We start from the raw sequence: 21275 nt of genomic DNA, 5'->3' as shown, positions 1-21275 counted from the left end.
TTTAAGTTTCAAAGGCAAACTGTTTCTCTTCAAAGAAGAAAAGGGTCACCATTTGATAGAGACTCGAGTACTGTACCACTGAGATCTGTTGATAGGGAGTGTTTTCCAACTCACAATGTCCACGTCTGTTTTACTTTATAAATACATTAAGTGTGTCTTCCTTCGGCCACCATAGGATCTCTGGACCAAGTTTATCTGGAAGAACTGGATCTGTTTGAGAATCAGCCATTGAAATTCCATTCAGAAGAGAGTAGCGCATGCCTGTGGATCATTGCTTCACTGCTAATGGTATTGGCTTCATTCAGATGGTCTATATTAACATGGTAGTCTTCTGATGATGTGAAAGACTTTCTCGAAGCATCACTAGTAGTAGTTCTCCATGCTGTTTAAATGTGGTTGGTAAGTCACATAAGTTTCACATCCATAAAGAAAGGCAAGGCTGAACTGTATACTGGACCTTTAGTGTACTTTTTTAGCTCACAGTAAAGATATACAGAATCATTTTCCCAAAGGAAGTATTAGCACACCAAATCCTGTACTGAATCTCACCATCTGTTTATGCTGATTAGGAGAGATGACTACTGAGGTGGGGAAGTGTTTGACTATCTTAGGGGGTCTGTCCATCAATGTTGTATTATGAAGAGTTCTTTGCAAGGCCTTGAATGCACAATTAATGCATCCTAGCAATGAGGTTGAGTGAGACACTAGATTTAGTAAGAAGATACATAATATATCTAGTACAGCCTGGAAATCACCATGTTTTGTGCAGAAGTTGCTCAGTTATTGGTGTTCTTGCATAGCAGAAGTCAGTAAAAGATGCTTTGGAAATTGTAAACTCTGAGCTCGGTTTTCCAAAAATAAAATGCCTTCCATTCATTCTCTTTCTGTGTCAGTCTAGTACATAGACAGTCTTCATGAATCTAAGATGATACTCTGAATTCTACTACATAAGGATACAAAACATTACAACTGAAACATAAAAATCCAAAATATTGTGATTCCAACACATCACACTGCACAATCTCAAAAGGGCTATACTCCAGTTTGAGAGGTTTGCACCCACAACTCCAGTCTCTAAATATACTACTTCTGAGGTCACACAAACTTAGAGTAAAGAGAAAAAGTGGTAAAATAAAATACCTTTCCCTTTAATCCAAGTTGCCTGACCTTGTAAATACTATTAAACTCCATTTGTGAAAATACTATAGCCAACTCACTGAAACATTGGGGCATTACAAAATGTAGTGTATCCAGTCTTTAGAGAGGATTAGAATGATTGCAAGGAAGATGGGCTGTAATCCTGGGGTGAAGACATTCCCTTTCTTGTCAAAATTCAGATGTCAAAAGGGGCTCTGAACCGTCATACAGAATGCAGCTATCCTCCTAGCTGAGAAGTCCAGTGTAGCACAGAGCTGTCCAACTGTCTCAGTGGCATTTAGCCCCAATAAATAGGCTACACTGACTAAGCATTTGATTGCATACAGATGTATACAACAAACCACTCTGCATATTTAATTTGATTTGCAGCGCTATCCACAACAACATATTGGGGGTTATGAATACATGTATAGATCTGCACTCGTAGGACTGCATACATAACTGCTGACCTCACCAGATCCAAACATAGTGAACATTTTAAAACATGAAGAGAACAAATCCAAGATGATTTCCTGGTTAGTTTAGCAGAAGCATATCTGTGTCAAGCAGGAATGGAAAACAAACCAGAAGCAGACAAAAAAAAAATGAGGCAGCAAGGATATGACACAGGAATGGATAAAGAGAAGTGAATTTAAACCATGAAATGTTAATATTAATGGCCCAGGATAATGGACTATGTACATATTGGTTTACAAAATCCGTTGAACATGTGGCAGAAGCAGACAAACGCAAGTTGTGTAAAACAGAACTGTAAACAGTCGCACACCTTATTGCTGGGTGTGCTACATTAATGGCAGTAGGGCTGTATACTGAAAGGCATGATAATGTTGCAAGACTGTTGCACCGGGAATTGTGCAAGCAATGGAAACATGAACCACAAGGCATTATAGAAAATGATAAAGTTTATATCACATAGGATTACCCATCACCAACAGTTCAAAAAATAAACCCGAGAAAACCAGATATAGTAGTCCATGAAAAGAAGATAAGGGTAGCATTGATCATTGATCATTGAAATTACTATACCCAATAATTACAGTGTCTTATGTACAGAGAGGCAAAAAGTCATAACATTCCAGAATTTGCAGACAAAAACAATGGCAATGTGGAAGAAGGATACCCAGACAGTTGCAATAGTAGTAGGAGCAATGGGTCTCACAAAAAAATAATTTATAGGCCCATTTAGATATGCTACCGATACATGTAACTCTGTATGATTGTAGAAGAGTCGATTCTGGGCACAGTGCAGGTGCTGCAAAGAGCATTTTTGTCCAGCATCAAAGATTGAAATAATACTAATTTCACAGACTTTAATCATACTTTGACTTGGGAACGCCATCCTGGTCATGGTATTATAAACCCAAAAGACTTGGAGAAATTAAACTGGGGGTTTATTATGTCCTACTGCTGTACACTCTGCAATTGTTTATTTCATTTCTGCTGTATGATATTCATTAAAGCTGCCACTTCTTAACCCATCTTATGTTTCCATCATATTCCAGAAACTGGTCAATTCTTCGATAACTAACTATGGGAATCAACATTTTTAGGCATTTTAATAAAAATTCTTGTTCTTCCAAACGGGTTACTAGAAGGAGAATTGGAACAATCCTGGAGATAATTACAGAAGGCATGCAGAGGTTGCACCACCCTCACACACACACACAGATAGGGGTATGGTGGATTTACCCCACAGAAAAATACATGGCTTGAATACAATTTTGCTCAACGGACCTACGTACTTCTTGCTCTTGAGAAGTATGCTTGTGATCAAAATTTGTACTGATTACGTTTTTTAGTGTATAATACATTTTATCAGATCAAACGTTCTTTACACAGATTTTTTGTTAGTAAACAATGTAATTATATATTTTAAATCTATCCTGTGCTACGTTTTCTGTCACTAACAAAATATTTGCAGCTTCGCCACAAATCCATTCTTATTTTGAAGGGCTTTAGCAAGTTACTGAAATGAATATTTGTCACCAGTGTCTCGGTTAGAAGAACTTGATGACCCGAGATCACAAGATAATGTTGTTCAAGAATAGAACTGGCACATGATTTAGTCATATTAAAGTCAAGCTTCAGGGATTTAGAGAGACTGGCATTGTGAATGATGGAGCAGAAATGAATGTGGGTTGGGTAAGTAAAATGTAAACAGTAATGAAGGAGAACACACTGAAAATCCATCTTGCCCTGACATCTGGCAGGCTAAAAAGCATGACAGAATATGAAGAGTGCAGTAGCTTTCATGGTGCAATAGCTTAAACCTCCTGTAATAGTGGCCCATGGGATATATGCAAGCAAACCCCAAAGAACATCAAGTGTTTCAGCTGCATGGCCTCTGAATGCCCAAGACCCTTTCCTTTTTAAATCTTTATGGCTACATTCAGACCAATAATGGCAAACCCCACCAGCTGTGGACATGCATGCTTGGTCCTTTTTATTGGCTTCACTAGCACAGCTTAAGTGGATAGTTCGGCTGTACTTCAGAAACACGGGGGTCTTTAACCGTAAGAAAGGAGAAAAGTAAGGAAAGGATAAGAAGAGAAGTAAGAGTTTAAAAGCAATCAGTTGATGTAAATGGAAGAGAACACCGAAGTCTGTCAGGAAAAGCAAAGGAGTACAAGGCAGATGATTAACACAACCATGCATAATTAGCCAGCGGATACAGAAAAAAATGCTATTGACTAAGAAACTAATGGTTGGCTACAGCGAGCCCAGACAATAACAGAAAAAGAAAAATGTAGACAGACCAAGAGAAAAAAGGAAGTGGGGGTAAAAGAATCCTTCGGCATGTCAGTAAAGAATAGTACAAAACTCAGTATTAAAGTTGTAAGGTTAGGAGGCAATGGTGTCAGCTGTGGAAAATAACCAAAAAGTAGCAAACACTGAAAATGTGCTTTTGTTTATTTCTATCCAAAGGATGGAGTGTCTGGATCAGTTTACCTAAGCTAGGTAAAGTAATCTTAGACTAAATTATACTTCAGTAATTAATTGATTTTTTTTAATAATGAGAAGTATGACATAAAATTGCCACAAAAAAATACAAAAAAAAATATTTTTTGCAAGAAACCTGCACATTCTATGTGGGGGACTTACCCAATACACCTTGCTTCTTATATATCCTAATTCGACATGTGTAAATCAGTGGAGAACACCACTGGCATGTACTCTATAAGCCAAAGTGGCTTTCCTGAACCACAATTAAAAGAAATTGCACTAAAGCCTCTTGTTGGAGAGTGGGATATAGTACAGGTCACACAAGGGCACAGGTCTATTTCTGATGAACGGTTTTCGTACAGAATTTTATGAACCAAATGTAAACATAGTTATAGACTGTCATAAATTTACCACAAGGTGCTGAAATACTAAAAATAAAAGCCATGCTAAGGCTGTAATCGAACTAAGTAGATTGCCATAACATATATAGATGCACAGATGATGTCAAGAGAGGAGACAGTTCAACTTTGATAGGCAAACTAATGGAAAGAGCTATCTGAGGAAAGTCGGTAGAACATTTTAAAGAAGGTTGAATGCAGAAAATCGTTCATAACTGACTGACAAAGAAATGATCCAGCCAGATAGATTTAGATGAGATCTTTGAGAACACTACCAGGGAGCTAGGTCAGTTAGAGGTCAAGGACGTGTAGCGAGACTTACCTCACACTCTGTAAAGCAGCAGCTCATGTTATCATCCAAAAGTGAGTAAGAAGGATAAGCATATTCAAAAGGAATCCAAGGAGGGTAAAGTGCGTAAGAAATTAATTCCACCCTGGATATCCTCAGGAGAAAATAAAGTTTCAGCCATATTCTTCCTTTTTTAATACTCACACAATGTTGGCTGTTCTGCCTGGATCCATTTAATCTATTCATTGTTCTGGGGGGGGGGGGTGATATCCATGTTAGTTCATTCCTGGGATAGGGCAATAGACTCACAACCCACTCATTCCCTGGCTAGCATGTTAATCTCATCAGAATTTTCATTCCCCCAGGAGTCAAGGTTCAAGCACAAGGGCCTTTAAATGCATAGACCATCAAATTAATAAACTCAAATTATGCAGGTTATCTAGTATAGTAGGCTTCTGGCTCCCTAACTTTCATAATACTTTCTCATCATTCGCAACAATTCCCTTATTATACCATGACCCCCATTAATATTCCAAAACTTGCACGCTGATTGGTCAGCGTGCATGTTGTAAATCGACTTATTCTGATGGAAAAAGGTCCGGTCACCCGGACTTTTTCCATTAGTATAAGTCTTTTTTAAAACACTGTCTCGCTATGTTAAAGGAGTTTAACATAGCGAGACAGCTTTAAAAAAAGCAACGGTCTCCGTTGCTTTTTTTAAAGCTGTCTCACTATGTTAAACTCCTTTAACATAGTGAGACAGTGTGTAAAAAGCAACGGAGATCTTGCTTTCTCCGTTGCTTTTTTTTTAAAATTTTTAAACCTGTCTCGCTATGTTAAATGGGTTTAACATAGCGAGACAGCTTTAAAATAAGCAACAGAGATCTCCGTTGCTTATTTTAAACCTGTCTCGCTATGTTAAACCCATTTAACATTGCAAAACAGTTTGTAAAAAGCAATGGAGATCTTGCTTTCTCCGTTACTTTGTTCAAAACTGTCTCATTATGTTAAATGGGTTTAACATAGCGAAACAGTAAAAAGCAACGGAGATCTCCGTTGCTTTTTTTAAACCTGTCTCGCTATGTAAAACTCATTTAACATAGCGAAACAGTAAAAAGCAACGGAGATCTTGCTTTCTCCGTTGCTTTTGCCCACAGCTCTGATGTACTGCGTAGGCATACACATGCACAGTACATCAGAACTGCCACAGAATACCAGACAGCTGCGGAAGGGCAGCAAGGAGGCATTATACAATGCCATTATTTAAGAAAAGTAATTATTTTTTTTTCCTAAATAATGTCATTGTATAATAGCAATAACCCACTTCTGGGTGTGGGTAATGCTGGATTTACCCACGGTTGGCTTTGTTTGGCCACTTGGGCTTCGCCTCGTGACCAAACCACGCCAACCGTGGGTAAATCCAGCATTACCCACACCCAGGCGTGGGTTTTTGCTATAATAATACTTCCTCTAACCTCACTAGTGTACTACAAGGCTGTATTCTGGGACCACTTCGATTTTCCCTTTTCATAAACAACTTTCCTTAGGATATTACCATTCTAAATTGCCTCCTCTTTGTGGATGATATAATTATCATCAGAACATCATTCTTCACAGTCGAACATAACACTTTTCTGCAGACTTTCAGCACATTTGGAAATGGCTACAGACGAATAAACCTTACACTCAATGCTAAACACTACACTGACATGCTTTTTGATACGTCTTGTGGGTCGAATAAAAAATTACCTACAAAAAAATCCCACACTAACCCACAAGCCAACAAAATATCTAGGACTTCTTCTACATTGCTCATGTTCCTTTCGCATATTGAGGAATAGTCTCAAAAAGTTCTCACTCAACTCAAAATGACCTGCAAAAATCACACGATTGTTCACAAAAAAGCTAGACAAGCTTTAGCTATAAATGTCTTACTTCTTATGCTATAACACCAAGCAGTCTAAATAAAATACTTTATTTGAAGTAAAATAATAAAAGCAAGTCATACTCAGAGACCTCTTGGATTGTGGAGCTATTGGTTTGACTCCCTGAAAGTAAATTTGTGTGCACTACTCGGGCTAGAATATTCACTCCTTATCACTGCCCTGCAAAGATCCTAAATCTTCTAGACTTTCTTGCATATTTTGGAAACATACATATATCCCCCATTGTTTCTTTGTGAATTGCTTATCCAACCTGTCTTCCCAATCCTTTCTATACTCCTCTGATTTATTTCTATAGTTGTCCTGCAATATTTTATATGTTCCACTGATTATTCCTTTTTTAACAGCAGCTTCTGTTCTAGATTCTACTAAAAACTCTAACAGTGCTGGGCTTTCATTTAGGACCACCCATTTTTTTTTTCTCTTTGCCTATACTCTGATATCAGTCCTTGATAGGGAAGACAATCTCTAACCTGCAGTCCAAATAAATTCTTGGCCTCTTCTCATTCTATTTCCTTTCCCTCACTAATTATTTGCTCCCAAAACATTGGTTCTTTTACCAGTTTTCTCCAACAAATTCCAGCCCCCTCTTGCCTATTGTCTATATCCCTAATTGCAGGCATACCTATCGGCAGAATCTCCTTTCTCCATTCCTCTGTTGGCTTAGTTCTTAGAATACTTTTTGCTACTTTATGAAAGCAATATTCTGTATGGTTATTGTTATTCTCCTTAAGGATCTGGATCCAAAATCTTAGTCTGTCATTGTTTCTTGACCCCCCCCCCCGTTTCTTCATCATTCCTTTCCACTTTGAATTATAGGTTTCTGCTTGTGTTACATATGGCAGCCTTAACTGTGTAGTTCTAAAATACCCCTTCAAATCAGGTAATCTCAAACTGTGTTGGTCAATTGGAAGAATCAGCTTATCTGACTTGACTTTTGCCATCTTCTTCTCCCAGGTAAAATCCTTCAGCTCTTTAATAATTGCTATCCAGAACTTCTCCTCTGGTTGACAAAAATATGTCTGACCTGTGTATAAAACTAAAGGGACTAAAACATTCTAACTGCTTGTATCTTGGTATCCATATCCTTATAAGAGAGCTTCCAATTTCTCAGTTTTTGTATTATCTTTTGTTTAGTCTCTTCCCACATAACCCTAGCTGCCACACTATAATCCTTTTAATCCATACTCCTAAGTACATCATTTTATCATGTTCCCATAAATATGGATATTGCTGAACCAAATCATGTGTAGGTAAATAATTTACAGCTATTGCCTTTGTTCTAGCTTCATTCATTTTGTATCCTGAAAAGATTTGAAACTGCCTCAAAATGTTCCACAACACTGAAATGTCCTTTTCTGGTTTTATCATGTATAAAATAATATCATCTGCAAATAGAGCTAGCTTTTTTTGACAACCACACCAATTATATCCTTGAATTTCTGAGTCTCTGATTTTCTTTGCCAATGGTTCTAAATATAGTGCAAATAACAAATGGGAAAGAGGACACCCCTGACTGGCTTCTCTGCTCAAACAGAAATTATCAGAGAGGAACTCACCCACTTTCATTTTCGCCTCTGATCTCTCATATATCCTCCTAATCAACCTTATAGTTTTATCAGGGAATGTGAATGCTTCTATTGCCCTGCTCATAAACTTCCAGCTTATTCTGTCAAATGCCTTCTCTGCATCAAGACCCACCAGCAACAGTGGTATTTTCTTACATTCCATTTCCCTCTGGATCATCAGTGTTCTGTTAATGTTGTCAAATGTATGCATCCCCTCCACAAAACCACATTGATCCATGTCTACCAATTTTGGTATCATCTTTGCCATTCTTTTTTACCATTATAGACATGAACACTTTATATCATGCCTTAGGATTGAGATGGGCCTGTATGAAGCTGGATCTAATGGGTATTTACCCTCTTAAGGTATTACAGCCATCACCACTTTCTTCAAGGATGTTAGTGCTTCTCCTCCTCTTAAAATACTGTTAAACAAAACCTTCCAGATCTTTATCATTTTTCCCCTCCTAGCTTCTAGACTTCCACAGTAATACCATCTATTCCTGGGGACTTTCCTGTTGATTAGTTATATATCTCCATTTTTCTTTCATTTCCTCCTATTCTATTAATAATTGCACCTCATCTACCTCTAACCTTGGTATATTTAATTCTTCCATTAATATTTCCATTTGCACCTTTTCTTGATTTCTATATTTCTCTGTTTTATGCAAACTTTCATAACATTTCTGAAATATCTGTAATACCGCTACAGGATCTCCTGTTACCTTCCTTGTTATAAGCTTCCTAAGCTTGGTGGCAACCCTTTCTACTTTCTAATGCCTGAGTTAAAATGCTGAAAGTTTTTGTGCTCTAGCATTATTATAAAAAAACAGTTACTTAACAGCAATCTTTCTAAACTCATGCATATTATCAAGGTAATCCCTTATTTTCTGTTTAGTATTCTGCAGTTGCTCCTCTTCTTGTTCTGTGAGGGTCCCCCTATTCTGCAATACTTTAACATTTGTCAGTCCTTCTAAATAATTCTTGTTACTTCTTTACTAATATTTTTTGTTTATTTTTTTAAATTAAGATGTCTTAAAAACATTACATGAAATATAGATAAGTAACATATTTACAATTTAAAAAATTTTCAACTTCAAAACATTAACTATTTACATTGGTGTCTATGCAATTAACATTGAAATTCAATATTATGTAGAGTCAGAAACATAAAGTGACATATCTTTGTCGATTATTTCAAGTATTTCCAGTACTTTCATCCAAGAGTAGTAGTAGGAAGTAGGTCTGTTGGTTCTGTTCTTCACTGTTGATATTTCCATATGTCCAACAGTTGATGTTAAATTCTTAAATTCCTTAAATGTAGGAGGATCCTCATTTTTCCAATGTATAGTTATGACTTTACGTGATATTGCCAATAGTGACCATAGGATTTTAGAGTCTTTTTTGGTACACAATCAAGACTAGGAGAATTGAATAAAATTACAGATTTTGTTAATTGAAAATTATCATTATAAACAGTCTGAAAAAATAGTTAATAGCTTTCCAATACAAATTAAGACATATACATTCATAAAAACATGCTGCCAATTTGCTTTTATCTTGGTATGACATCTCCAACATTGGTCTTCACTAGCAAATATTTTGGCTAGCTTATGTAGTGTATAGAAACTTCTGTGTAAATACCTCCAAGTGAATCATTGCCAGTAATTTGACAATGTAGATAGTTTAGATGATTTTAGAATAGTTCTTTTTTCTTCTTCACTTGGAGGATGGTTGTTTATTGAGGTAAAATAATCCCAGTATGAGTTTTCATGATATATTTTTGTTTTTTTAATAATTTTATAAATATTAGATAAGTAACTTGTACCCAGATAAGGTTAATTTGTGATGATAATAAGATATTCAATGAATTTTGGTACCTCATGTCTGACTGAAGGTTGCATTTTCTCTACTTTATTTCTAAGGAAGTGTCTTAGATTTTGTAAAAGCAACCAGAGGTCTTTGTTTATATTATATTTATGAATTATCTGTTCATTTGTTAATATTTTTCCTTTTTCTATGAGTTGATGCCAAAAGGATAGTGATTCTTTCTTGAGTATATTCATTTTAGAAATCTGGAATGTGTCAAGAATATCAGGTGTAAAAGCTATGGGAAAAATAGAGGAAACCCATAAACTGATATTTGGTATTTTGTTTATATTTGTTTTGAAGGCTGATAGTGTAGAGCCTATATAATTTGATGATAATTTATTATTATTTTTTCTCTAGTAAATAATCTTTTAATATCCAAATAAGGGGTGTTGATATAACAGCTAAATAATCTTGTATATGATTGTAATTAGATTCTAAGTAAATGTGCTCATGTGGTTGTCTCCATATTGGTGTATATGAATTATTTAACCATAGTGATATATTCTTCACAACCCATGGTGGTGGTGCTGCAGTACCATTGTCGCCTCACAGTAAGATGCTGTCTGGTTCGATTCTCAGCTAGAGCGTCTTCTGCGTTTAGACATGCGTGAATGGGCGTACCTTCGTTGAAGGTTGTGCGTCAGGCCTGGCAAGCCGGTTCGTAAAAATCAACTGCCAATCATTAGCGGACCAGAGTTCTGCAGTGGCGACCCCTAACCGGGAAAAGCCGAAAGACACAAACAAACAAAGTGATAAATTCTTAACAACAGAAGAGGTAATATGCAATTCTATATCTGGCAAATTTATTCCACCATCTTCCCAATCTGGCAAATGTTTATTTAAGGCTATACAGGGTTTGTTTGGAAACCATAAAAAAATTTATATTAATTTATTGTATTTTTGAATAATATATTTGGGAGGTGGCAATGAAACATTTTGTATTAAGAATAATATTTTAGGAAAGATCATTGCTTTGATAAGATATAATCTGACTGCTGTTGAAAAGATGTACTCATTCCAATTACAAATTGTTTCTTCTATTTTGTCTAGTATTTTATTATAATTAAATATTAGAGAATCAGTTAATTAATTAAGTAGATTTATTCCCTAATATATCAATTTATTTTCTGTTACTATATATTTCGAAAATCTTTTGTTTATATATATATTTTTTTACAATTACAGGGCATAATTTTAGTTTTGTTTTCATTAAATTTTAGGCCTGAAATGTTTTGAAATTCATTTATGGAGTTAAATAAAGCGTTTAAGGATTTATTGGCATCTGAGAGAGTTAAAAGTATGTCATCAGCAAAGAGTTGGATTTTCAGGTTTAACATTTTATTAATGCATATGCCTTTTATGTTGTTATTCAATCTGATTTTATTTGCAAAGGGCTCTATTAACAATGCAAATAATAATGGTGGTAAAGGACAGCTTTGTTTGGTTCCTTTTTTGATTGTTATAGGACCTGATCTGCTTGATCTTAGTTTGACATATGCTGTAGATTTTTCATATAATATTTGAATAAGGTTGTTAAAATTAGGAGGAAAGTTATATTCTTTTAAAACTAGTGAAAGAAAGTTCCAATTAACAGAGGCAAAGGCTTTATTAATATCTAATGAAATTACGTTTAAATCTAGGACTCTATGTTTACTATAGTCAATTAAAGTTAGTATTCTTTTAATATTATCTGTGTTTCTTCCTTTAATAAAACCTGTCTGGTCTTCATGAATTGTGAAAGGGAGGAAGTGTTTGATTCTATCTGCTTATATAGCCATAAATATCTTATAGTCTGTATTAAGTAATGATATTGGTCTATATGATGACCACTGTTTCTCATCGTTATCTGGTTTTATAATTGGGGAAATCAGTGAATATTTCCAAGAGGGTGGGATAGTTAATTAATTTTTGATTATAGCATATACTTCATAGGTTCATAGGTTCATAGGTAGGTACTAGGCTATTGTCCCTAGGGCCTATACAAGCCTAGCCAAAAATGTACCCTGGCTTTCGCCACCCAAGAAAATTATTTTCCTGTGCTCCTGTCAAGCAGAACCACAGAAGTGATCCCCGGGGTGAATTTCCTATTACCCATCCAATCATCAAGATTTTTCTTGAAGAGTGCTAATGAGGAGCTCTGTTTGACATAGATAGGTAGTCTGTTCCAGAGTATGGAAAGTCTCTGGGACAGGAATCTATCCCTCCAGCATGTTCTGTTTATTGTGGTGACAAGGTTTAGGTCCCTAGAGCGTGTAGCTCGGAGGAATTGGGATTTCTTTAAGTGGAGCATGTCCAACAGCTCTGGCTTTGACATAGCTTTGTATGTTAGGCAGAGATCGCCCCTGAGTAGGCGATATGCGACGGAGTAAAGCTGGAGTTTTTGAGACGGTCTGCATAAGGCATCTGTTTGAGGCCAGTAATCCTCTTTGTGAGGTATTTCTGTGGCCTTTCCAGTTGTTGTAGATGTCTTGTGAGGTACATACCAAAAGGGGCGTTGAACTCTATAATGGGTCTAATGACTGATGAGTAGAGGGGAACAATGACCTCTTTTTTTCTGGATGAGAAACCTTTTGTGATGAGGTGTGCCATGTAGAAGGATTTCCTGACCACTATGGCAATGTGATCATCAAAGGAGAGACTACTGTCCACCTGTGTCCCAAGGTCTCTTATCACACTTTCGGTGTTAAGTAGACTACTGCCTATGTGGTAGTTCATGGGTACAGAATTTTTACCAAAGGGGATGACAATGCACTTTTTGGCATTGAGCTTGAGACCATGTCTTTGACACCAGGCATCTGTCTCAGTGAGGCCCTTTTGTAGGATGTCCACATCGTTAGGAGTTTCAATTATGGCTCCCAGTTTGCAGTCATCTGTGAATTTAGTTAGCCAAAGACCTTCTGTGTTAGCCTGTACTTCAGAGAAGTGGATACCAAACAGGAGAGGACTCAGGACTGAACCCTGTGGTACTCCACTTGTCACTGGTCTGAAGTCTGATTTGGAGTCTGCTACTTTCACAGTGTGGGTTCTTTCAGTAAGCCAGTTGGCAACCCATCTTGTGACATAGGGATTTATACCTAGTTTAGTGAGTTTATCTAAAATTCCAGAGTGGGGGATGGTGTCGAACGCCTTGGCGAGATCTAGATAGGCTGTGTGAGCCACCTTACCCTCATCCATGGCCTTGGTGACTACTTCAAAGAAGTCTATCAAGTTTAGGAGACATGATCTGCCATTTACAAACCCAAACTGTGTGGGGTCCAGGGTTTGGAGATCTCCAATGTCTTTGTTTATGAGTTCCGTGATGATACATTCCATGGCCTTGCAGACGAGGCTCGTCAGGCTAATGGGGCGGTAGTTCCCGGGGTCTGTTGTGGCCCCCCCCTTTGTGGAGTGGGATAACTGTTGCGGTGCACAATTCAATGGGCACAAAGCCTGAGGTGAGGCTATGATTGAACATGGTACTTAGGTGGGGTGCCAGTTCATTCTGTAGTTCATGTAGAAGGCAGCCTGGGATGTTGTCAGGTCCCATGGATGCTGTGTTCTTGGCTTTGGAGAGTGAAGTTTTTACCTGTGCAGCCGTGATTACAGGAACTTTGCATTCTTCCGGTATAAAGATGTGCCCTTTAGGGGGTGAGAGAGGGGTAAAGTTAGCACTGAACATATCTGCCAGGATGTTGGCAATATCAGTTGGTTCTGTATATTTAGTGTCATTGTGCTGTAACTCAGAGCAGATCTGAGTGTTGCCATTGAGATTTTTAACATAGCTATAGAATGCTTTGTGGTTGTCTTTAGAATCAGTGGCAATTTTGTTTTAATAACTAGGTTTGGAGGATTTTATGAGGGATCTCAGCTTCTTACTGAGGCTGACCAGGGAGTTCCTCCAATCATGGGATTTTACTCTTTTTTGCAACAGTTTCTTTCTTCTGTTGTAGAGTTTGTTTATGGCAGAAGACCACCAGATTGGCTTTCTTTTTTTGGAGGATAGCATCTTGGTTCTGTTAGGGATAGCATGATCCATGCACTCGTGTAAGTGCTTATAAAGTGCATTTGTGTAGGATTCAGCAGTCGTACCTCTATTGTCCATCTGCATGGGTGTTATGAAGTTTGCCACTTCTGTCTTAAGAAGCGTGAAGTTGGCTTTGGAGAAATTTTTTTTGGTTGTTTTCCTAATGGGGGGTGGGAGCGGGATGTGGATGTCTAGGGTGATTAGCTTGTGGTCGGATCTGGCCAACGAGGAGCTGACCTGTGGTGTGGAACACCGGTCACCCATGTTGGTGATGACCAGGTCTAGGATATTGCTGCCTCTGGTGGGGGTGTGGATAAGTTGATCCAAAGCATTGGAATTGATGATTTCTAGAAAACGTTGAGCAAAAGAGTTGGTACATGAGTAGTTTTCCCAGTTAATGGTAGGGTAGTTGAAATCACCCATTATTAGAGTGTTGGGTTGTACCTTAATATTTTCCAGTGTATCAAAAAAAGAGGAGTGGGAATCCTGGGGCATGGTGGGGGGTCTGTAGCAAGCTACAATCTGGATTGCGGTTTTGCCCAGAGTTAGTTGAACTTGGATAATCTCGGATGCATTATGCTGAGCAACTAGCTTGGAGGTGTGGATATCCTTAATGAATATGGACACGCCTCCACCTTTATTGTTTCAGTCCAGGTTTGGTGGCCAAAAGGTGTGGTATGAATTATAGCCTGGTAATGCAGAGTAAGGATATGGCTTGATTGGGTATTAATTTGTACATTTCTGGTATCATATTATCTGGACCAGGTGCTTTATTTGTCTTGAGTTTTTTAATTCATGATTTCAGTTCTGTCATTTTAATTGGTTTGTTTATAATTTCTATTTGTTTTTGTGTTAGTTTAATATGAACATTATTTTCTAAGTAGTTTTTTATATCTTTGGTGGATATATCGTGGGTGTTTAAGGAATTGTCAAAGTTATATTGAAGTCTGAATGCTTCTAAGATATCATTTAGATCTGTAACTTTTTTTTAGTATTAGGAATAAATATTTCTTTTATTTGTTTAGACTTGATTATTTTTTGTTCTGTTAGTTAACTGTCTCTGGTGTGTTGGATTGGTAGAGTTTATTTTATTTTTTTCTAAATTAATCATGATCTTATGATGTAACAATTCTGGATACTTATTATTGATTTGTGCAAGTTCTTGAACTAAGTCAGTATTACCCTTTTGTATTTCTAGTTTCAATTTATCTGCTTTGTTTTGTAAGTCTAGCATATCTTTGTTCCATGACTTCCTCTTATTTATGTACCAGGATAATATTTTCCCATATGTAACTACTTTTAGTGAATCCCATGCATATATTTCTGAAATATCCCCTGTGTTATTTATTTCTAGAAAGCTTTTGATTGTTTTGTCATAAAATTCTTTAAATTCTGTCAATTTTGTGATATAGGAGGGTATCCCATTAATGGGATTTGAAAGTATAGATGTAAGTTCTATCTCATAGATTAATGCATTATGATCGGATAGTGGACAATTTATAATTTTAACTTTGTCAATTTTTGTTATTAGATCATTGGCTACATATATTCTATTTATTCTAGTGTTAGTTCTATGTCTATGTGAATAAAATGAAAAGATTAGTGAGTCTGGTTCTGCAAATTCATTTATATCCTTTACATATATTGTATCTATGAATTTTAAAAGTGCCTTGGAGATAGGCAGATTTCTTCTTTTGGCTTTGGAATCTGTATCTTTTTTATTTAATATACAGTTGAAGTCTCCTGCCAATATCAGTCTACCTTTAGTTAAACGAATTATATCTTCAAAGTCCTGTTAAGCTGTTCTTAGTCAAAGTCCTCAAATCCAGTACAAATTTACTAAGGTTCTATTGGGGCTAAATAAAACATACCCGATGTATCTTGATGAGTATTAATTATTTTAGGTTTTATAGTTGTGTTGCGAAGTAATATAGCTATACCTCTTTTTTATATTGAGAACTTATTAGTACTGTATAGTTACTGATATTTAAGTTATTTATATATCTGTCTAATAAGTGTGTCTCTTGTAGAAAGACTATTTGTGGTTTATGTATTTGAATAAGCTTCTCCTTTTATTGCTATTATTCAGACCATTAACATTTATTGATAGACATTTAATTTTCTAGTTTTTGAGTTTATTTTATATGTGATTTTGTGTATATAATTTTTGTTCCTAATTCTATCTTGAATAAAGAATTTCAATTTTTTTCGTTGTATGGTTTATGTATGTTTCTGACTGACACCAAAGTGATAATTAAAAACAAAAGAACTTCTAAGCTTAATTCTTAACCTTAAAAAACATTTCCTATTGCTATGAGGTAATATACCTCTTTATTTGGTTAGTAAAGCTAACCAAACAAACCTTCTACTCTCGCTAATTATAGTTGGATCAGTTCCTCTTATCCTCTTAGTTTAATGCAATGATACCTAAATAACATAAGAAAATATTATCAGCTGAAACAAATAAGTATATCCTTTTCTCTTTATATTTTATAATTTGGTAGTTCTTGACAATTATTCTTGTTTATTTACATATTCTGTATGATCTCATATTAATAATGATCCTGAATGTCTGATGAAGTGTAAACTGTTCAAATAAATTTGGCTATTCTCACTTTTACATAAATGATGTTTGATTTACTAATCTGTAACCAGATATACATATTGCAAGATCATCATATTCTGGAGAAGTGGAACTACTGTGATACTGCTGTCTCTATGACGTACATAGTATTTGTTCATAATGTATTTTCCATATTTTGGGGATCACGCCAACTATCACTGTATTTTCAGGGGGAAATTCAGATTAAAAAAAAATTAATAAATAAAGTCAATGTCTATGATATACTTAAAAATATATAAGGGCTGATTTTATTTACTTAGCTGTCATTTTATTTGGGGACTATTGGAATATTTCAACAAAACAGTTTTGCTCCACTAGAAAGAACTTTTAATTTAATTTAGTTAATTCACTAGTTATGCAGGAAAATGTGCTGGTTCATAGTGAATATTTTCTGCGCAAAATCTCGTCCAAGGAGCAAGGATAAATGCAAAATGTATAAAAACATTCAATGTTTGAGATGTTCCAACAACCAGTTTGAAACTTATTTTTTAATAATAGGAGTAAAAGGAAACAATTAAAGAAATATACATAGGTTTGTTTGTGTCTTTCGGCTTTTCCCGATTAGGGGTCGCCACAGCAGAACTCCGGTCCACTAATTATTGGTAGTTGATTTTTACGTGCCGAGTTACCAGCCCTGACACTCAACCTTCAACGAAGGTACGCCCATTCAAATATGTCTCCATGCAGAAGACATTCTAGCTGTGAATCGAACTGGACAGCATCTTACTGTGAGGCGACAATGCTACTGGAAGAAAATATAGACGCCACACAGAGACCAGAGATAAAAAATGAAATCAAACTCATCTTGATGTGCTTTAACCTTATGCTTTACATAATATGGCGGTGTTGTAGTGCACTGTCCCACCAGTTGCGCTGTAGCAATCACCGCCTAATCCCCGCTCCCATTGTAGCAACTATTGACTATTCATCAGGTGCATCAGTAATCGTAATGAATATTTAGTCTGTGCTTGTATTGTGCATTACGGGTCTGTATATTATATACATTTATAAATGCAACATATTTCCATTATCTGAAAACAAGACACCGTTCCACATAATAACTGTTCGACTGAAGATCTGTGCCTGTAATGTGCATTAAGATTCTGTATACTGTATAATTTTATACTATTTATTTTTTAAATGTAACTTCCGTAATACTTCATACATCCACACAGACTTATTTTCCTCTAATGATGACAAATAAAGAATTTAAGTGGATATGTATAGCTATCATAAATGATAACGTCATAATTTACTGGTGCACTTTATTTATTCTTTTTTTGCCCCCCTTTTCCACTTCTTTTCTCTTCCAATTTTCTTTTCCTCTTTTCCCAAAAAAAAAAAAAAAATTCATGCTCCTTGCTGTTAAAAGTGGAATTAATCTGTCAAGTATGGAAAATGACATTGAGAATCTTAGTAACTAATCAACACAAATATGTAACCATCATGTGAACCATCTTGTTTAAATTTTAGCAATATTTTAGAGATATAATGTTGAAACATGTGGCAAATCCCACTATGATATTCCAGAAGATGATATAATATTACTTATATTAAGAAAACACTGAACATATATCTGCATGGAGGTAATACCATATCCCGATAAATACAATACGATTAAGCTAACTACAATACAGTAGTCATACTGATTATGTAACTTGAAAGTTCCGTAGTTATAACTAATATGAATATGATGCTAACTGGCCTTTATTTTGTATGCAAGTTTGCTCGTCATTTATGTAGAACTGATGGTGAGCCAATACACAGCAACACCCCCAGTAACATATATATGAAAACTCCAGAGCTTCTATTGTATTTTTATTTCTTTTTTTTCTTTCTTTTCCTTTCCCTTTACCTTTTTTGTACTGTTCGGCAAAACTATTTATTTTGTAAAATCAGAATCGGTGCATGACTACGATATATATGACATACCACAATGTACATACAGAAAAAGAAAATATAACAATTTGTTCTTTTATTTAAGATTTTAATTATAATAGTCTCTATTGAGACTTGTATGTCCAAGTGATTAAACATTTTATTTCTCACAGTACTGTTTCACTTTAGTATTATTTGTATTGTATGAATGTCTTACGGGGATGTATGATTCATGATCATGTAACTTTAAAATAGAAACGAGGCCTGGTTGAATGTCACTTTTTAAGAAGATTTTTTAGACAATCAAAAAAACGGGTGGAAGACACGGAAGTAGCAATGACGACATTTGAAGATATGTGTTTGAACTGTACAGATTTGAACTTGGGACATGTGCATGATGGTTCTGGACACACTTGTGTGAATATGGATATGTGTGATCATTTTATATGTATAGGTAAGTGTGGCCTTGGCACAGATATTAATTTAGAAGTCAATAACAGTTCGTATGATTATGACATTGTTGATACATGTATTGTAAAAGCATCGAGTGGCTCAAAGATGACTGTAGAGTCCATTGGGTCTCCATGTAACAGCAAGTCACTTTTAGTTAATAATAATGAAAATGATGGTGGTTGTCCACAAGTGGGAGAATTTAATTATGAAGATGTGATGCATAAAAATATTGTGATGCATAACGAAATGGTTGATGTGGACATCACAGAATTGATGAACATGAGTGTATATGAATATACAAATAACAACATATCTGTTGGAGTGATGGGACATGATGCACAGGGTATTTTATCAAATCACACATGTGTTAAGGAAGACCTTGCAGGACAGGCATTTGGTCTTGACAATGAAAGTATGGACACAAATGTGAATTTTTATATTAATTTGGATCCAGATGTATATTGTGAAGTGGGAAAAATGTATGAAAATACATCAAATTTTAACACTACTACAGATACAGATAGTACTATGTATGCGGTTTTGAGTCACCCTACGATTATTGAGAACGAAGTGGGTGACTTTAAATTACATAATTATTCAAAAACAAGTATGAATGAAAAACAGGTGAATTTATTTTCAAAAGGGTTCAATTTTGTTCCTTGTAGGAAAGGGGACTTGGTTAAATCAATTATGGAGTTAAAAATGTTCACTCGCAAATTAAACTTAAAAACTTGGTTTAATATGTGTCCTGATGATGAAAACTTATATAGACAGAAGGGCAGGGCACCGAAAAGAGCAAGTGCATTCAATCCACCAATGAATGACCAAATAGCTATTTTTGAAAGACTAAGTGAGAATGAAATGAGGAAATTTTACAGGACTTACAAAAATTTAATACATTATAATATGTCCAAAGAGGAATATGAGATATTTAATAGTATATGTAATGAGTCAAGCATTAGGATTATGAAACCCGACAAGGGTAATGGGGTGGTTGTGACCAGTACACAGGACTACATTTCTTATATGACCAGCATGTTGCAAGGAGACTCTTACAAGGAAGTAAGTCTTAATGAAATAAACATAGCGTATGCCAAGATAGACTTAACACTCAAAAATATGCTATATAAAGGAGATATAATAGAAGATGAATATAATTATATGAATAATGAATATCCAGTAATTAGCGGTATATTTGGCATACCTAAAATTCATAAAGGCTTGGATAACTTGCAATTTCGTCCTATAGTTGATGGTAAGAGAAATAAGACATGTTTTGTTGGTCAGTTTTTAGATTACCACCTCAAGAAATGTTTGACTAAGTTTCCCTATATTAGTAGAGATTCTTGGGATTTTTTGGTTAAAATCAAGGAGTTAAATATGAAGGAGGGAGATTCATTCATCACAGTCGATGTATGTAATTTGTTTATCACAATTCCCCAAGATATTGGCCTTATTTGGCTAGAGGAGCAATTATATGAAACTAAGTTATATGATCAGGATAAGATAAATATGTTGGTGAACCTTATGGAATTAGTATTAATGAATAATTATATACACTATGAGGGTAATTATTATCAGCAGACAAATGGAGTGGCAATGGGGGCATCTTGTGCCCCCATTTACGCTAACTTGATTATGAGTTACTGGGAAGTTCAGTACATCTTTAAAACTGAGTATTTTAAGCATATTAAACTATATACAAGATACCTTGACGACATATTTATTGTATGGGATGAGAGAAAGGATATGTTGGAATCATTTATTGGGTACATTAACAATACGGTGAGGTTTTTGAAGTTTACCCATGAAATAAGTGAGAAAGAAATAACATATTTGGATGTGAGGTTAACCTTTGATAAGAATTGTGGTAAAGTTACATCTAATATTCATAGGAAATCAACTTTTTCAAATGCTTATTTGCATTACACCAGCTGGCACCCTGACCATCAGAAAAAAGCAATTGTCAAGGGGCAGATGGTCAGGGCTGCCAGAATGGTTAGTAATGATGATGATTTTGTGGATGAATTAAAGTTTATGTCCAATATGTTTCAGAATAGAGGGTATCCTGAACAATTATGCGCCAAAATACAAAATGAGGTGTCTTACAAGAGAAGAGTAGGATTTTATCAGGCCATATTGACATC

Source organism: Protopterus annectens, chromosome 4.part1 (assembly GCF_019279795.1).
Source record: "Protopterus annectens isolate FY-2018-M chromosome 4.part1, PAN1.0, whole genome shotgun sequence".
Lineage (NCBI taxonomy): Eukaryota > Metazoa > Chordata > Ceratodontiformes > Protopteridae > Protopterus > Protopterus annectens.
Note: the sequence above shows the minus strand (reverse complement) of the source record.